General features: G+C 41.7%; 2 protein-coding genes across 3 annotated transcripts in view; one reads left to right on the forward strand and one right to left on the reverse strand.

Moving 5' to 3' along the window:
• Positions 1–20,417, forward strand: part of LOC127526518 (uncharacterized) — a 499,994-nt gene that overhangs the window by 318,480 nt on the left and 161,097 nt on the right. The window lies entirely within an intron of this gene.
• The window catches only part of LOC114645667 (1-aminocyclopropane-1-carboxylate synthase-like protein 1), a 201,453-nt gene continuing 187,293 nt past the window's right edge, over positions 6,258–20,417 (reverse strand). For both annotated transcript variants that reach the window (XM_028793495.2, XM_028793494.2), the window contains exon 17: positions 6,258–9,366. The gene's annotated coding sequence lies outside the window, so the exon portion shown is untranslated. The remainder of the gene's footprint in view (positions 9,367–20,417) is intronic.

Raw genomic sequence — 20,417 nt, forward strand, 5'->3', positions numbered from 1 at the left:
CTTTCTTAATTGAATCCAAATTAGGGGCGGCACTAGTATGGTGCTAGGCCCGCCCACTTTTCTCATTGGCCCACACTATAGCTTAGCTTTTTTATTTTTACTTTTTCCCCAAATGAAAATTATCCTGCACCCTTAGATTAAAATATCAATTAATTATAAACTTACACAGCATAATCGCCAATTTTCACTTTATAACTAGAAAAATTCATTTAATTCTTAAAATGCATTTGGAAAGCAAATATATGGACGGCAATTATAGAGCATACATCTGCATAGCAAGGTTTAGAAATTAAGAATGACTTAAAATGTTGCCGATCACAGCTACTGTAAACACGTGACGCTAACAGGAAATGATCAACTAATAACTTACTGAAGTTACTTCAGCACTCATGTTCAACTCGACAGAATCGATTCATCTGACGCGAAAGAATCGAAAAGAATGAATCATTTACAAATGACCTTTCATCTAATTATTAGAACAAAATAAATTTGACAAACCAGAGGAGGCAATCCAGCCCATTTGTTTAGCTAAAAACCAATTTGTCGCAATGTCTCATCCAGGTACTTCTCAAAGGTTGTCGAGGTTTCTGCTTCAAATCCATGTCTCAGAAGTTTGTTCCAGAATCCTACAACGTTTTGAGTAAAGAAGTGCTCCCTGGTTTCAGTCCTAAATGCGCATCCTTTTCATTTCTACTGGTGCCCTTGAGTATGTGATTCACTTTTAAGCTGAAAGAAGGTCACTGGATCTCCTTTATCAATGCCTTTGAGGATTTTGAAGACCTGAATTTGGTACCCACAAGGTTTCTGCTCAAGCCTAAACGGGTTAAATTCTGTGAGTGTCACAGTAGGACATGTCATTGAGTCCCATGATGCTCTTGGTTGCTCTCCTCTGCACAGCTTCAAGTGCTGCTATGTCTTTCATGTACTGCAGTGACCAGAACTGCACACAGCACTCCAGATGAGGTCTTACTAGTGCATGATTTAGGTTGAGCATAACGTCCATTGACTTAAATTCAACAGTTTTTGTGATGTAACCTAACATTTTAATTGCCTTTCTTTATCGTTTCTGTACATTGCTTAGTCAAGGAAAATGTTGTTTCAAAATAAACCCCTAAGTCCTTTCAGAGGTTGCTTCCTGTAGGACGGTGTCTGCCATCTTGAATTTTTAATTGAGGTACCTTTTCCCCACGTGTAGCTCTTTGCACTTTTCTACATCAAAATGAATTTTCCAGGTGGTCGCCTGTCCAGGCCTTTTTGAATTCTTTTTGTTGCCTGCTCAGTGTCTGCCATCCTTCCAGTTTTAGTGTCATCTGTGAATTTGACAAGTTCATTAACTGCACCAGAATCAATATCATTAATGTAAAACAAAAAACGTAACAAGGGCCCAAGGACAGACCACTGAAGGGACTCCAATGATGGCCTCACTCCATTCTCCTCTTCTCTGTACTCTTTGTCTCCTGCTGGTTAACAATACAGTGCAATACAATTTATTTTTGTATAGCCCAAAATCACACAAGTAAGTGCCGCAATGGGCTTTAATAGGCCCTGCCTCTTGACAGCCCCCCAGCCTTGACTCTCTAAGAAGACAAAGAAAAACTCCCAAAAAAACCTAGTAGGGAAAAAATGGAAGAAACCTCGGGACAGGCAGTTCAAAGAGAGACCCCTTTCCAGGTAGGTTGGGCATGCAGTGGGTGTCAAAAGAAGGGGGTCAATACAATACAATACACAGAACAGAACAAATCCTCAATACAGTATAAAAATAAAAATTTTATAAGCACGGAGCAGAATTTAACAGTAGATGATATCCCATAATATGATTTAGATTTGTTTAGAGTCCTGGAGACCTCAGCCATCAAGCTGCCTCCCATAATTGGCCATTCCACAGCTGAAACATTGCTTGGCCAGCCAATCCAATGATAGGACCCCTCTATCCCATGATTCCTGTGATCCTCCATCAGGGATGACTTTACCTTAAGCAGGCAAAACAACTTGGCAGGTGGGCAGTGGCACCAAGTGCCACATTTGAGTACCAAGAAGAGAAACAGAATAGGTGAAGGTTAGTAACAAATTATAACTATCATGTTACTTATATTTTAGTGCTAATGACTAACAACAGAGATGCAGTCTGTACAGTTAATCAGCAGCTCTAGTCAGGGTGTGCTAAACTGAAGTAGTGAGTCTTCAGCCAGGATTTGAAAGTTAAGACTGAAGGGGCATCTCTTATAGTAGCAGGCAGACCATTCCAAACTTTATAGATCCTGTAACTAAAGGCTGGACATCCCATTGTTATTTTATTAATCCTTGGAATCCTAAGCAGACCGGCATCTTGAGATCTTAATGTGTGCTCTGGTTTGTAAGTCATGCTAAGTTCAGACAAGTATGCCGTACCCCGGCCATTTAATACTTTATATGTTAAAAGGAGGATTTTGAAATCTGCCCTAAACTTAACTGGGAGCCAGTGTAAGGATTTAAGAACTGGAGTTATGTGTTCGTACTTTCTTGTTCTTGTAATAATTCTTGCAGCAGTATTTTGGATGAACTGTAGGCTGTATAAAGAACAGTTTGAACATCCAGTGAACACCGCATTGCAGTAGTCAATCCTACTAGAGATAAATGCATGAATTAATTTCTCAGAATCCTGTTTATTTAGAAAGCGCCTTAATTTCCCAACATTTCTAAGATGGAAGAAACATGATTTGGAAAACTTTGTAATATGCGCTTTAAATGACATGCTAGAGTCAAAGATAACTCCTAGATTGCTGGCTGATTCAGTAGAATTAATGGGGATTCCAACTGAGTTAAATGATGGCAAAATATTGTTGTGATCAGCGTCATTCCCTCCAACAATTAACATCTCTGCTTTATCAGTGTTTAAAGACAAGTAGTTCTCATTCATCCACTCCTTTAATTCACTAACACAACTAACCAACTTGAGGACCAGTTTTTCAGGTTACCCCTCATGCCTGCAGCTTTTTGTTTCAGAATTAATCTCCGGTGTGGAATGACCGAGTCAAAGAGTTATTGAAAGACAAAGTAAATTCTCCCATATGCTTTGTTTTGGTCAACTATTCCAGTTGCTTCTGTAAAAGATTAGTTTGGCAGGACCTTCCTTTCATAAACCCATGCTGGCTTCTATTTAGAAAATTATTTTAATTTGGGTAATTTTCTAATTTATTTCTTGCTATATTTTCCATAATTTCGCAGGGCCCAGAAGTAAGACTAATTGGTCTGTAATTGCCAGGATCCATTTTGCCTTCCTTCTTGAAGACTGGAGTCACCTTTACAACTTTCCAGTCCACTGATACTTCTCCCTTCTCAAGTGACTGCTCAGATATGCCTAATATGGGTTTACAGATGACATCTTTCTTTCATGATTTCTTTCAATAGTACTAGGATGTTGTACTATGTTAGCCATTATGGATGTGGTGAGAAGAAGGGGCCCGAGTTGCCTTGAAAGCTTGCATATGGTAATCTTTCTACTTAGCCAATAAAAGGTGTCATTTTGCTTGACTTCTTACCATTTCTTGCAGTATAATTGGTAAAATCCCATCAGGTCCTGAGGTGTGATTCGTCTTCAGCGTATTGAGAGATGAAGCACATCTGTTTCTTTGGGCTACTGTTGGGCTATGTCTTGTAGGAAGGAAACATGAATAGCATCTCAACAAACAGCCATTTTAGGCTTTGTTAGCAAAAAGGAAATAAATAGAAGTAATGAATTTCGACAATGAAAATTTTGTTGATACCCCAATGACAAGTGGAAACCCCGCCGCATGCTATTACAACCACCCACCAAATGCCAATGAATCGGGCATATCATGGATTTGTCTGATAGCCACCAACTCAGTCGGTGAGCTTAGTGGCTCATTGATACAACAGATAACAGTGCATGGGTGGAATATGGGATATAGAAAGATGCAATTTTGTTATTATAATAATCTAGTTGCGTACAGATTGTGAATTCTGAGACTAGAAACACATGTATCAGGTATGCATACACAAATTTCAAGGAATGGAAAAATAGGAATATAATTGTTTGCTGTTATTGCACGTGCAAAAGTTCACTGATGACACTGCTGTCGTGGGCTACATCAGGAGTGGGCAGGAGGAGGAGTATAGGGACCTCATCAAGGACTTTGTTAAATGGTGTGACTCAAACCACTTATACCTGAACACCAGCAAAACCAAGGAGCTGGTGGTGGATTTTAGGAGGACCAGGCCCCTCCTGGACCCCGTGATCATCAGAGGTGACTGTGTGCAGAGGGTGCAGACCTATAAATACCTGGGAGTGCAGCTGGATGATAAATTGGACTGGACTGCCAATACTGATTCTCTGTGCAAGAGAGGACAGAGCCGCCTATACTTCCTTAGAAGGCCGGCGTCCTTCAACATCTGCAATAAGATGCTGCAGATGTTCTATCAGATAGTTATGGCGAGCTCTACGCAGTGGTGTGCTGGGGAGGCAGCATAAAGAAGAAGGATGCCTCATGCCTGGACAAACTGGTGAGGAAGGCAGGCTCTGTTGTAGGCATAGAGCTGGACAGTTTAACATCTGTGGCAGAGCGAAGGGCGCTGAGCAGGCTCCTATCAATTATGGAGAATCCACTACATCCACTAAACAGTGTCATCTCCAGACAGAGGAGCAGCTTCAGTGACAGACTGCTGTCACCATCCTGCTCCACTGACAGACTGAGGAGATCGTTAGTCCCCCACACTATGTGACTCTTCAATTCCACCCAGGGGGGTAAACGTTAACATTATACAAAGTTATTGTCTGTTTTTACCTGCATTTTTATTACTCTTTAATATTGTTTTTTTTGTATCAGTATGCTGCTGCTGGAGTATGTGAATTTCCCCTTGGGATTAATAAAGTATCTATCTATCTATCTATCTATCTATCTATCTATCTATCTATCTATCTATCTATCTATCTATCTATCTATCGTACTAGGGTGTTGTACCGTGTTAGCCATTATGAATATAGAGAAAAGCCAAGCAAAATGACACCTTTAATTGGCTAACTAAAAAGATTACAATATGCAAGCTTTCGAGGCAACTCAGGCCCCTTCATCTTGCCTGAAGAAGGGGCCTGAGTTGCCTCGAAAGCTAAGCATATTGTAATCTTTTTAGTTAGCCAATAAAAGGTGTCATTTTGCTTGGCTTTTCTCTGTCTATCTATCTATCTGTTATATGATGTCCTTCTAAGCCCATCTAACCTGCATTGCTGGGGTCTAGCTGATACCCTGTGTGAATAAAAGCGCTATATAAGCGTCCGACCCGGCACAGACTCACACTGAGACACGTATAAATTGAACACAACTCTTTATTTTCTCTTCAGCCGTGGGGCACGTCTTCCCCATGTCCCACAGGCCCAACACAGTCCCACAAGCACTTAACACAACACAAATTTTTTTCTTCACCTGTGGGCATGTCTTCCTCGTGAACCCCACAGGTATAACACAGTCCCAAAGTACCTCTTTAATAATGTCAGCAATCCTTCCTTTGGTAACACCACTCCTCTCAGGCACCTCGTCCTCTTCCTCCCGATTCTGGCCCTGAGTGGTGATTGCTGGCCTCTTTTATGGCCCTTCTGGGAGTGCTCTTGGTGCTTGCTCACCTGTACCCAATTGCATTCCCATGTGGGGCCCATGATTAGACTAGCTGGGCTTAACCATCTCTGTCTCGCCCCCTGGTGGCCATCCCAAGTCCCCCCAGGGTTGGGAAGAACTCCATCTCCCATGAAACCCTGTGGGAAACTGAGGCATCAACCAGGGAGGCTGCCACCAAGCGTCCCGGGGGAGGTATTGAGGAGTCCATGGCTGCTCCCTCGGAATACAAATAGAAGGGACGTCCTGGCCAGGCATGAACCCTGTCCATCCTCCACACCAGGTATGTCCACCGTGTTTGGCAAGAGGTTCCTTGGAGAATATTTTGGGCTGCAGCCTGAAAGCCTTGGATGAGAGGAGGTATCGATGGCACCATGACCAGGTGCTGAAGGCAGTAGCTGACACCATCTGCACTGGAATTCAACAGAACAAACATCATCTCCCAATAAGGTGCAATATTGAATTTGTTTAAACAGGACAAACCCCTCAGGTGGAGCTCAGGGCCTTAGCTGGGCTGCCAGCCTCAGTGTGTGACTAGCAGCTGAAGGATGACCTAAGGAAGCAGTTTCTGGAAAACATATCAGGGATGACACAGGGATGTCACCACACCACCTGGTACCAGTCAAGGTAAAAATGACTCCAAACTCTGAATAATGAACAGAAATTATCTTTTTATTATTTGAAAAGCATAAATATCAAATAGTGCACAATTAGTTTAGCTTACACATCAGCCTTTACGTGGTCCGCTCTGAGTGATCTTTCCAGTTCACAGAAAGACTCCACAAGACATGTGGTGAGCTCAGACCATGATGGTTCCTCCTTAAGTCTTTTGATGTATCCTCCATCAGTACATGTTCATCCTCAGCTTAGTCGCGGTTCTCCACTTTGTTTCTCCGAGAATCAGTTTGTGGCATATTGTGTATATTGTGTATTTCTAACGATAATATACTGTATCATTTTACTGTAATGTGTTTGATGCCATTTTGAATGGGTCGTTTATCTTGGGCAGGTTCATTTTGCACTTGTGGCCATGGCCTTACAGAGTATAGCAATGACACCTCCTCCCCCACACCCAGTCGTGTGGCTGTGACAAGTGACATCACATGGGTGTGATGATTGTACTGTCCCTATATAAGATGGCGGCAGGCAGTACTCTGTGTCCAGACACTTGGATTCACTACTTCTTAGTGGAAGGTAATGCGAAGAACCTTCTTAAAACAAGTTAGTGCGAGGATATTTTCAAAACGTACATTTTGAATATGACTTGAGGGATAAGATCAGGGCATCCCGGACAGGGAGGAACGCAGGTTATTACCTGGATGGGAGGCCTGAGTGGAACTGTGAATGAATTGGCCGGCTGGGTTGAAAGATAACTCTGTGTTCAGCCAGTATAAAAAAACAGGTGGAGCATCATAGGCCCCCCCAGGCAAAGTAGAGCACTGGGGCCCCTGTTTTGATAGCAAAACAGAAACTTACATAGGCATCAGAAAAAATGTGGGACCCTATGTTCGTGGGGCCCCCGGGCAACTGCCCAGAATGCCCATGAATTAAGACAGCCCTGCCTGGGAATGGTTTCATTTCCCATGCATAGGTGGCAGTGGCCCGCATATGAGAACCCAGTCGGGACAAATGCAGGGATGCTAGGGAAATGGAGTGCAGAAGTACAGTCCTGTTGGGGTCCCTTAGGATCGATAGGGGGCGCTGTCAGTGGCGGACCACCCTACTTTGTCTAGGAGCCGGGAATGTTTCCTAGAGGAAACAGAATGGCACTGGAAGCATTCCTGGGTCCGGCATGAAAGGAAGCCCACTGCCACATATGGACGAATCAGAGTCGGGATGCAGAGGGCAAAACTTAGAGGAGGTGGAGAAGGAGGAGCATTTGGTGATTTATTGATCATTTATTATATTGGTGGCTTATTATTGGAGAGTTGGTTGTGAAAAGTGATTTTGTGTAATAAAAAAGTCCTTTACCAACTTCAGTTTTGCATTTTTATGATTTTACAATCGTGCTGTTCTGAATGGGTTATCTTGGGCATTACCATTTTGTAGTTGCTTTTGTTTGTGGAAACGATGGCTGTGGCCTCTCACATAGGCATCTAATGTTTTTGGGTCCACTACAAAAATAATAACTGTATCTTTATGATGGTTGGTGGGACGGGTGACATAGCAGGGTCAAGTGGTTCCCAGAATGTGACAAGGAGTGTGGAGCTGACCCAGACCATCTCAAATGGTGTGTGCAGTGGGATAAGCCACTGGTGGTGAGGAGCGAAGATTGAAGAAGAAACAGCAAGAGGGATTGGTGTTTGACTACTTTAAAGAACCCACACACCCAGGCCTGAAGAGAATTTTGAACTTTTAATAGACTATTTTTTTTATTTTGATTGATTGTTTTCAAAGTTCTTATTCTTTTAACCCTTTTGGCCCTGACATCCTATCACTAGTACATATATGCAGCCATTTTTGTAAAGCACGGATACGTTTGTAGCCATTGGAGCTAGGGGGTGCTGCTATTAGCGCAGACTGGAGAGAGGTGGCAGTTGCTTTGGGTGCCACCTGGTGGCATATAGTCCAAGAAACATGGAAGTGAAAATGGACGGTCCTGTGCACCACATAGTAAGTAGCTCCACTTTCAATTTTATTTCCTCAAGAAGATGGAAGTATTTGGCAGCTATTGTATAATAATAGTGATCTTTTTTTTTGTTTGTTTTTTCATTTTTGAGCTTTGTTAGAATATCTCACAAAAATTTTTTTCCCATAAAAACAGAAAATCCAGGGCTGAAAGGGTTAATATCCTTTTTTTTTTTTTTTAGAATGGGACATGGTCTTTGTTTTAGGGTGAGGTTTATTTTAGTGTTTTTATTATTTTAAGAGTTTAGTGCAGTGACAGGGCATTGCCACGAACCTGGACCATTAGTTGCACTGGTTTGGTTTGGAGTGTGGTGCCTTCCCATGCAACTGGCGGCTTATGGGGTGGAAGAATGTGATAGCGTGAGTTCAAGAGGTTCTGAGAAGCTGTCAGGGAATGTGGAACTGACCTGGACTGTCACAGGGGGCCATTATAGTTAGTTACTGTGAGGATATTTGGGAACGTACCTTTTGGTTTTGCATATCTGGTTTTTGATGTTCGTTCTCTGTCTGACTCCCTCCCAGGACTGTTTTTGCCTCTCCTGGTCTCTTAACTTTTCCCACTGGATATTCTTGCTCTCCTTAGTGTCCATCACAGTCTTATCATCAACTTTGGAATGGTTGATTCAGATAAAACAGCAGCACAAATGGTCATTGCTCCAGTAGACAATAACCAGAGAGAAAAGAGATAAACAATGATGTCTGCACATAATTTAAGAGACACGACCTGAGCAGCCGCTGTTGCTGTATCCTCAGTAACATTAATTTGGCTTATTAGCAAGAAGCCATTTGCCCTCGGAACTGCTCCACTATCTTTCTTCTCTAAACGCAGTCCATCCCGCTTAGAGGCCAGTGGTCCCCTTGACTTTAATGCTGCAGCTCTGCGAAGGTTCAGCTTGTGACTTTAGGGTCTAGCAGTCTTCGAAAGTTAGGGAACTCTTGAGTAAGTATTTCATTTTGTCCGCAATCTTATAACCTGCATACAACTCAGTAAAGTAGACCAGGGGGAAGAACAGCAGGAGTAGGACCCACGCTGATAAGCCGAGCCAATAGCAGGAGCCAAGCTGCGTGATGTCACTGGCAATGTCCTGTCGGTGGTGGAGGGTGAATAACAACCAACTTATGAAGAAAAAGACGCCTGTGGGGAGAAAAAAGGATGATGTTACACACCGAGTATTAAAGAGCAATCAACACAATGGAAATATTTCACTTTCAGTATGTATGTTATGTAAAATAGTACTCCTTCATGAGCAGAGTCAAGCCTCAGAAAGCATTTGATAAGGTGCCACATGAGAGGCTGGACATCAAATTAAAAGAAGTGGGAATTCAGTGATGTGTGTAGATGGGTGTAGAATTGGCTCAGACGCAGGAAGGAGAGGGTGATGGTGTGAGAAACCTCATCAGAACTGGCTGACAGTAAGATTGGTGACCAGCAGGTGTCAGTGCTGGGGCCACCACTGCTATTTTTAATAGGTATAAATGATTTAGATAGGAATATAAAGAACAAGCAGGTTAAGTTTGCAGATATACCATGAAAGGTGGATCGGCAGATAATATGGAATCTGCTGTTTCATCACAGAGGGACTTGGACAGCATACACAGTTTGTGGACGACAAAATGTAATGTAAGCAAATGTGAAGTATTACATGTAGGAAGTAAAAATGTTAGGTTTGAATACACAATGGGAGGTCTGAAAATCAAACAATACACCTGTAAAAACATAAAAAATGATGTAATTGAACAAAATGTATGTGTGTAAGTACAGAAAATAGGACAGAATGATCAAACTTGTTTGTGTTTTGCGTACGTGACAAAAAGCATATATACTTTCTGGAAGTTTTCTTTCAATGATGTGTGTGACAAGAAAATATACCTTTAGGGTAAAGACTTTACCAATTGGAATAATACAAAATGAGTCAGGACGCTATTTTTATTGCTTACGTGGTCTACGATCAGGAGACTAGAAAAGCTATAAAAGGGCAAGGATATCTGCGCTCGAGGCAGATGAAGTGCGGTGTTCTAGGACTGTATTTCTCTGTCATTTTACCTTTGCCTGGTATGTATCAACAAAAGGTTTTTACTAATTTTAATTTTCTTCTCTGTCTTCAGTCACAAAAAGTGTCCACACACCTCAGAAGAAGGATTTATCAGTCATAGTGGACTCGACACTATCACTACCACAGATGTCACCACTAGATAGATAGATAGATAGATAGATAGATAGATAGATAGATAGATAGATAGATAGATAGATAGATAGATAGATAGATAGATAGATAGATAGATAGATAGATAGATAGATAGATAGATAGATAGATAGAACATTATGGATTCCCTGCCTTCCAAAATAAACCACAAGGCCTCATCTGTTCCACTAAGGAGTCCCGTGCCTCTGCCACCTACTGTGCTTACCATGACCCCTCTCTTACTTCCATGCCTTTGATGTAACTGCTGTTTTTCCAAGAGAATGTTTAATCTAGTCATGCCTACTGCTGTCTGGGTCCATCCTTTTCATCAGTTATGCCACTTTAATGGGCCCTAATGTCACCAGTGTGGTTTTCTTCTGCCCAGTCCACTTAAAGCAATCCCTCAGTTACCTGATAATCCCTCGATGTATACTTTTGCTTAGCCATTATGTGTTAGATCATCAAGTCGCCAAAATCAAATTAAAATAAAAAGAAGTTGTCGTCAAATACAGTGGTGGTCAAATCAAACCAAATGTTAAAATCTGCTGCTATTTCACAGAAAAGTTAATTGGCTTAGAAGATTTTTGCTCACAGCTGCTGAGGAGCCCCAACTTAATCTGATGTATGACATTTTAATTAAATTTTACAGTCAAAGGGAAGAAAAGAAAGATTCATTAATTATGAAAGACTTTTTTTAATTTTGTCAAATCGTACTTTTCCAAATGTCAATAAGCCATTCGTTTGGTGCCAGGACTGCCATAGCTATGTCTCTATGCCTGTCTTTTTTCTCAGTCTTATCCATGCATTATCTGATTATGCCTGCTCAGGGTTGTGAGGAGGCACAGCCTATCATGGTAGCATTTTTCTCAAGGCAGGAAACTAGTCCAGGATGGGGCGCTGGCATAACACAGACACTGACCTGCTGACAGTTGTGAGGGGGCAGTGCCTATCCTGCTAGTATGAGACCAACAACAGAAACTAGCCTAGCAGGGCCCACAATGCTAGCATTAGAATATGGCACACACATTAACTTTCTGACCCACTTATTACAACTTATGTCCCTAAGTGTGAAATGTCTATTCTAACAGCATTGGGCATGATGGAGGGGTGCCAGTCTAACATGGACTACATCCATCCATGTTATGAGGGTGCCAGTCTAACATGGACTACATCCATCCATGTTATGAGGGTGCCAGTCTAACATGGACTACATCCATCCATGTTATGAGGGTGCCAGTCTAACATGGACTACATCCATCCATGTTATTAGGGTGCCAGTCTAACATGGAGTACATTTGCTAATGAGGAGGCAGGGTCTATCTAGGTAAAATTAGGCTCAAAGTAGGCAGCTATCTAGATGGGCATGGCAGGGTTACCACAGGGCACACTAATACATATATACAAAAAACACACAGCCACCTGGCCAGTTTAGTGTGTCACTGTCTGACCCAACATTCACTCTCTATGGAATATGGGAAATGTGAAAAAATCATGGAGACCTCCAGCTAACTGACCCTAATTTGTACTTTTTGTAACACCCATCCATCCATCCATCCATCCATCCATCCATCCATCCATCCATCCATCCATCCATCCATCCATCCGTTTTCAAACCCACTTATCTTGAGCAGGGCCATGGAGAAGTCAGAGTCTATCTTAGCATTGGGAGTTTCTAAAATCAATGCAATCCTAAAAAGGGTGCCAGTCCATGACACTCACACTTGGCACCACCAATTTAACTAACTGGCATGCCTTTGGAGATGTGAGAGTCAACAGATGAACATGAGACAAACTTACAAACTCCACACATACATAACTGGGCACAGGAACTGACCTCATGATAGCAGATCCATGAGGCAAGACCACTAACCCCTGTGCCACCCACCATCTGCGAATGTTCAAAATTATGGCACGAATGAGTGAGACAGAGAGAGATGACCAACACATATGAGACTTGCTGCTTTGATTAAATCCACTAGTCAGGTAGCAAGCCCTTTATTAAGCAGATCGTAGTTTATTTGTCTCAGGGGGACATTTTCCTTGTTACGGAGGCTCAAGAAATATTAAAACAAACCATCACAACTCCCTCAAATGCACACAGTAAGCACAAAACAGAAGAAAACTTTTGACTTGCCTAAAGGTAAGAGAGCAGTAACCGTGAGGCACTATAAAGGACTGTTGCCGTAGGTGTAAAGGAGCCCCAGTACCATTTCTTGACATGACTGTGTTGAATAATTTGTTGGCTAAAAGTCCTCAGTGCTTCGTTGTTCATAATGATCATCATAATAGGTATGTGATTTTCTGGTGGTCTCCAGGATAATCCTGGCTTGGATCCTCTCACAAAATTGCGAAAACTGGATGTTGATGCTGTTTTCCTTGAATTCAAGTAATGGTAGTAGGTGAATGTGCAGGTAGTGGATGAGGCAGATGAGAGCATGAAAGGAGCTGTGAAAGGTCAGGGCAGAGTCGGTGGCATTGAAGGGTTGCCGATTAATGAAACAGCCTCTAGTAAAGCTCACATTGTAGCAGTGATACTCAACCTCCTTGGTGTTAGCCCAGAGACTTTCAAGGGCCGGCCTGTATACATATATATTGAAAGAGATAGCCGGCAGCTCAGCCAGGCCAGGATGCCCAGGATATGGAAGGATGGGGGAAGAAGGCAGCTTCTTTGGGGCACAGCCTCCCCTGAGACTCTAGAGGGCGGCTGCCCTGGTTTACAGCGCTACCCCAGATTCACACAGGGCACCATGGGACTTGGAGTTCTGTATCTCAGCCCTGTTGGATGCCGTGGGTGCTGCCAGGGGGATGTTGTGGACAAACCATGGGACATAAGGTGTCCCCCTGACCTGGAAGTGCTGGCAGGTCATGTGTGCTTCTTAGAGGAGACAGAATGGCGTCAGAAGAATTCTTGGGTTCAGCATATAAGGAAGTCAACTGCCATATACAGACGAGTCAGAGTCGGGAGGCAGCGGGCAACACTTAGTGGAGGGGAGAAGAAGGAAGAACTGGTGATCCATTGTATTCATTTATTGTATATAATTGTTACAGGGAGGAGGTCTTTGAAACTTCATTGAGAAATAAATATTCTTTATTTTATTCTATTTATGTGTGGTGCATTGCTGTGTCTGTGGTTTTGGGCTCTCTGGTGCCCCCTTGTGGTTACTATACATATTATGGAAAATAAAAATGTATGTATTAACATAAATAGACATAAAAGTAATTAACAGCTTCTATAAGCATTACATTTAGTGTAAATTAGATATGTCAAGCAAACAGTTAAATAAAGGCATTAGTCATATTTCATTTTTTAGTTAAGCTCGAAGCAAAATCACCAATATTGGGTAACTTGGAAAGATAGAGCAGGAAGAAAAGGACATACAGAAACTACCCGAGGACAAAGAAGGGGGAACAAGGAGAACACCTGTTGTCTGAAGGCCAGGAAGCAAGGAATGATACTAATTATGAAATTCAGAAAATGTTGATGGCCATGAAAAGACAAGCGAGAAGCCAGCTGGAGTAGTGAGTCAAAATAGACAGCAAAGGCGTTGTTTCAAACGAGGTTGAAGATGATAAGAAACGATTATATAAACTGTGGTTTTTGGCCTGTTCGGGGCTCAGCTCAGTTTGGCCTAATTGGGTTGAGTCCGTGTTATTGTTTATTGCAGCGTTTCTCGACCATTAAGTATTTGTGACCCGAGTTTTCATAACAGTTTTAATTGCGCCCCCCCCTAACGTTTTTTGGAAGAAGCCCACTAACACCAATTTGTTCTTTTTTAATTAATGATATATCATAGATGTATATTTTATTATACCTACTTAACTTTTATCGACATTTATCTAACTCTATATTTATTTTTCTAGTATCAGAATGTAGTTTAAGTTAATTTGTTTTGGTTTCAATAGATGTATTTTTCATATTTTTGATTCTTGTTTTGTTTTTTTCACATCTTCGCGCCCCCCCCTTTTTGTTACTTCGCGCCCCCCTAGGGGGGCCCACCCCACAGATTGAGAACCACTGGTTTATTGCAATAAATCTAATTATTCTGTTGGCCTATCCTTCAGCTCCTTTAGCCTTCATTTAAAGTGAGAATCTTCAGCGTATTTTTCGCTTTCACAACATATACGTATAGTCGTACACATGCGACTGGCAAATAACCAAAGGGTTCATTTGACTGTAATTCCACCCCGGACAGAGGGTTGGTGCTGTTGCTAAAGTCTCTCCTCTTATTTTCATCTGCAGATCTGATTGACAGCAAGGTGAGTCGTGACATCACTTCCAGTTTCTGATCTCCTAGACCCGCCTCTTCCTCGCCACTGGTCTTTTAACCGGCTCCACTACTGTCTGTAGTCAGTTTATTACAAGAATCAGGTATGGAAAGAGGTTTCCAACAATGAAAGTTAATTGTTTTGTTAATTTCCTTCATCAGTTATACAGCGTTAGCCTGTAGGTCCCCCAGATCTTTAAGCCACCTGTATCTTTTTTTTTACAATTATATATATATATATATATATATTATTCAATGTATTTTTTGGCTAATTAAATTATATCTCGAGTTTTTCTTATTTTTTCAAGTTATTTTTATTTCAAGATTTAATGATTGATTTTCTTAAGACTTACTGTATTTACTTTACTGTATATCTGTAATCTGCCTATGCTTTGTTTGTTGCCTTGATTAAAGGTGTCTGCTAAATTAAGAATAATAATTTGAACAATTAAAATGAAAGTTATTTTCTCTGCTTATATTTTGGTTTCTTGCACTGTGATTTGTAAGGGCTCTATTCAATAAGGGCGCGCACAAAAAGGCGAGCTTCAAAAGGACGACCTCAATTGGGCGCGGTGAATAAAGGCGCGCGTAAATAAAGGCGAGCTTCAAAAGGGCGACCTCAATTGGGCACAGCGAATAAAGACAAACGCAACAAAATTATTACAGAAAATTTATTAGATAAAGGCAATGATTGAACGTATAAAAAGGCGAAAGCAAGAATATTTAAACATTCGCTCAATTGAGGTCGCCCTTTTGATGCTCGCCTTTATTTACGCGCGCCTTTATTTGCTGCGCCCAATTGAGGTCGCCCTTTTGAAGCTCGCCTTTTTGTGCGCGCCCTTATTGAAGGATACCATTTGTAAGCAGGGTTATATTATTTGATTATTTGACTCTGCAGGGTCCCAGAGTATCCTGAAGACAGGCTAGAGTCCTGGTCCTGGAGGGCCACAGTGGCTGCAGGTTTTCGTTTCTTAATGAGAAGACAGTTATTGCTGATGAAGCACTTATTGCTCAAGTGACATTTTGATGCTTCATTTTAGTGGTCTCGCTTGTTAAGGTTCAGTCAGTCAGTCAGTCAGTCGGTCAGCCATTACCCAACATGCTATATCCTAACACAGGGTCACGGGGGTCGGCTGGAGCCAATCCCAGCCAGCACAGGGAGTAAAGCAGGAACAAATCCCAGGCAGGGCACACATACACACACACCAACCACACACCAGGGACAATTTAGGATCGCCAATGCACCTAACCTGCATGTCTTTGGACAGTGGGAGGAAACCAGCTCACCCAGAGGAAACCCACACAAACATGGGGAGAACATGCAAACTCCACGCAGGGAGGACCCGGGAAGCGCACCCGGATCTCCTTACTGTGAGGTAGCAGCGCTACCACTGCACCACCGTGCCACCCTTGTTAAGGTTCTCCGCCCTTAATTACTTATTTCAGTCTTAAACAGCCATGTCACCGTTTTTAATGTCTCCTTATTAGCAGTAAGATGTAAATGACAAAGGAGCCAGCAGTTTTCAGTCTCGCTTGTTTCCATTTACATCTGTGTGTGTTCATCATGCACTGTTTGATTTAATAAAACACATAATAGAAAATGTTGCAAACTGAAAATTATCCGTTTTAGGCTTCAAATCGTTTGGATGATATCCTTGGAAAGGAAAAAATCTGTGATAGAAGAGCCTTACATTGCACAGACTAACAAGACATAAAATTAAATAAAAGATCTGAGATGGTCAAGGATTGGCTTCTAATTAAACAATTAGGTTGGAATGAAAACCTGCAGCCACTGCAGCCCTCCAGGACTGAGATTGCCCACCTCTGGGCTAGAGAGGCACCAAGAGCAAAAAACATTTCACACACTCTGAAAAAGAAATAGTGTTTCTAATAAGAAACCACATCAAGTATATCATGGAAAAAAATGAAGCAATTCGATTATGACAACTAATGTAAGTTTGCTATAAACAGTGCCAACTGCTGAAGATGAGGGGGCAGCACCCTGCCAGACCTTAATGCCAAGATGCCCCAGACCTAACGGTGGGTTTATGGAGCTCTGAATTTTATCTAAATGGCTTTATTAACTTCCACTACTTCTTTCCTCAGTTCTGCTGATGTTATCTGATGCTAGAAGATTCTTTGCTTTCTTGCTGTTCTTTCCTTTTGATCCTCCTTTCTGCATCATTTTTCTTAGCTTCATTTTATTTATTTGTAACTGCAATAAAAGTCATAAGTGCTAATGAGCATAAAACAATCCAGGAAGAACTCCAAAGCCAGTTGATCTTCACTTTCCTTGGTCAGTTCGGTTACTCGGTTCACTCTCTGTCATTCCCTCTTTAACATACTGGCTCTGAAATGGCACTTTTACTGGGTGGTGTGGTTCCTCGTAAGTGCTGTTTCTTGACAAAGAACCATTTTGATACGACATTAGCTCTTTGGGCTTTGGAAAGGCCCCTACTCTGTGAATGTGTCTACCTACCTAAGAAGACACCAACAGATCAAGAAAGCCTGAACTCAGTCTGTCTTATTGTAGACAGCAAGAGTTCCTTAAAAATCCAGAACTTGTCAGGATTTTGCTAATATCTTATCTTCTATTATTTATTAATGGGACCTGTTACTGATCTAAATTAAAGGTTCTTTCTGGAAGCTTCATGTGGTGGTCAAAAATGGTCCCCCTATGGTTCCTGGAGGGTCGCAGTGCCTGCAGGTTTTTGTTCCAACCCAGTTACTTCATAAGAAGCACTTACTGCTCAAGTGACACTTCTGTTTCATTTCAGTGGTCTCGCGTGTTAAGATTATGAACGCTTATTGCTTATTTTAGTCTTACACAGCCGTATTCTCAGGTTTTAATGGCTCCTTATTAGCAATAAGTTGGAAACAACAAGAGAAACTAGCAGTCCTCCATTTAGGTGGTCTCCATTTATGCATTTATCATGAACTATTTGGTTGAATTAAATACTTGGAAGGAAAGCGAAGAGAAAAAAGTGAAGGACTGAGAACTATTCGTCCATCTCTTTATTTGGATGATATCCTTAGATATCAAAAAAACAAAATCTACGATATGAGAATGACCTGACATGGCAGAGGTAAAGCACTAAAAAGCCATGAAGTTAAATTATTAGCAAGGACTGGTTTCTAATTAAGCAACTGGGTTGGACCAAAAACCTGCAGCCACTGCGGCCCTCCAGGACTCATTTTGTCCACCCCTGCCCTGTGGCATCACTGCTGTGAAGAACCATGCTGGCCACCTTTTTATTTTTTTTTAATGAGTGTTGACCCACCTGATCCTGGTGCATGGCACAGCACTAGGGGGGTCTCTTATTTTGCACTGCTTTTTATAATGGGTGCATTATTTTGAAGGATGGACATTTGTACAAATGCCTCACTGAGACGGTGGCTGCCAAGTAGGAAGTTTTCTTTCTTTTAAATTTTCTTCTTTGTTCGGACCAAAGTGTGTGTGTATATTTATTTATTTATTTATTTATTTATTTAAAGAGCTTCTGTAAAAAAAACAAATTTCCTCCTGGAGACAAATACATTTCTATCTTGGACATTTTTTTTCAAACGTATTCAAATTGCTTACTAAGTATAGTTAATCGTGATTGGAAAAAGACAAATTTTGATTAAATATGCCTTTTGTGGTTAAAAAATAAAAGATCTACACAGATCTACATTGGTTTCACACACTTTCAAGCTACTGTAGGCTACTTTTTAAAACTTCTAGGAAAATTGTTGCAATGTGAACTGTTATACACTAGAGGGCGCTAAAGTATTCCTTTTGCAGCACTTCACGGCAGACTTTCAAAATCATGCGATCAAAAGCCATTGAGAAAGTTTTTAAAATATTCAGCCAAAGTACCCCTTTTCTCATAAATGATGCAATGACCCCCATGGGTATGAAGTGCATCTGTGTGTGTGCTCTGCCAGTTTCTACGAGGAAAGTTAAAAAAAGTTTCCGCACTTTTTTTTTTTTTTAACTCTATTCATTAAGAATTTCAAAAACAAATGACGTCACTTTTCTTCATAGTCACCTTCCTTTACGATGCAATTTTCCCAGCGTCGTACCAACTTGTTAATGCCATCAGCAAAAAAGTGTTTTTGGTTGAGCACCTAGCCACTGATGCACCGCTGCTTTCACATCATCATCACATGAACATCATCATTTACGAACATTTCAATCCACTCCTAAACGACTCTACGAGACAGAACTTTATCCCCATACTGAGCAGCTTGGACACTTAACACCACACAGCTGGTCAAGAGGGCTCAACAGCGTCTGTACTTTCTGAGGAGGTTGAGGAAGCTTGGTATGTCGACTAAGATCCTCGGCAACTTCTACAGCTGCATTGTTGAGAGCATCTTGACCAGCGGCATCACCATGTGGTACGGCAACACTACTGCTATGGACCGCAAACGCCTGCAAAGAAGATCACCAGGACCCCACTGCCTTCTCAGGAGAGCATTTACAACTGCAGAGTCCGCAGGAGAACTGCCTCGATCCTCAGGGACCCCACCCACCCTGATCCTCAGGGACCCCAACCACCCCCAACACGAACTGTTCACACTTCTACCCTCAGGCAGAAGGTACTGGAGTATGAAATGCAGGACTTCCAGGCTAAAGAACTCTTTCTTCCACAAGGCCATTAGACTCCTAAATAACTGAGTTTATAACCATGGTGCACCTCATTCTATCTACTCACACAACTGTATTGGACTTGTCCATCAAACACCTACCTGCACCTTACACTTTATACTTCTATTCTGTTTTTATACTTTATGTTGCCTCTGTTACTTATTATCTATCTGCTACTTATTATTTATGAATTTGTGCTCTATCTGCTACTTATTATTTATGGCCATCTTCAGCACAGGGTGATAACTCTGATACTAAACTGCAAGGTCTTGCCAGACAGAACGAGTCACATGACCCTCTCAGACACGCCCAATGACTCCTCCTCACTCACCGCCTTCACTTATTTCTGATGCGTTTCTAAAGTAAGCAGCCACTGGTTCAATGGCGATTGCAAAACTGTAGGCTGTTCTGAGGAGAAAAACAACAATAGAGTTCTACCGGTACTGGTGAGGTGTACCTAATAAAGTGGCCACTGGGTGTGAGTAGCCCCTGGCCGGGTGTTAACAAAACACCAAACAAAGCCTTTGTGACACAGCAGTAACAAGGAAAGGTGCGCCTTCTTCTAAACTGGCAACACAGCATTGAGAAATGGGACACGGAATTTGTATGAGTTGGAATTCTAAACGAATAAACATGAAAATGAAACTCTGTGCCTTCAAATAGTGTTAACTATAGTGAGGAACATAAGTATTTGAACACCCTGCGATTTTGCAAGTTCTCCCACTTAGAAATACTTATTATTTATGTTTATCTTTATATGTTGGTTTTGTCATTTGGTGTGGACAGCAAAGAAAGAATTTCATTGTACAGGAAAACATGGCTCCTTACTGTGCACATGACAATAAACTTTGAACTTGAACTTGAACATGCGGAGATGAATTTGTGCTCTTGGCACACCTTCTGCCTACAAAAGTGTCTGACAGAACGCCGTTCCAATTTATTTCCAAGTTTCACGGCCATCTTCACCACAGGGTGACAACTCTGATACTAAACTGCAAGGTCTTGCCAGACAGAACGAGTCACATGACCCTCTCAGACACGCCCAATGACTCCTCCTCACTCCCGCCTTCACCGTTTCCAACGGAAATATAAAAGTGCGGTAACA

Source organism: Erpetoichthys calabaricus, chromosome 2 (assembly GCF_900747795.2).
Source record: "Erpetoichthys calabaricus chromosome 2, fErpCal1.3, whole genome shotgun sequence".
Classification (NCBI taxonomy): Eukaryota; Metazoa; Chordata; class Cladistia; order Polypteriformes; family Polypteridae; genus Erpetoichthys; species Erpetoichthys calabaricus.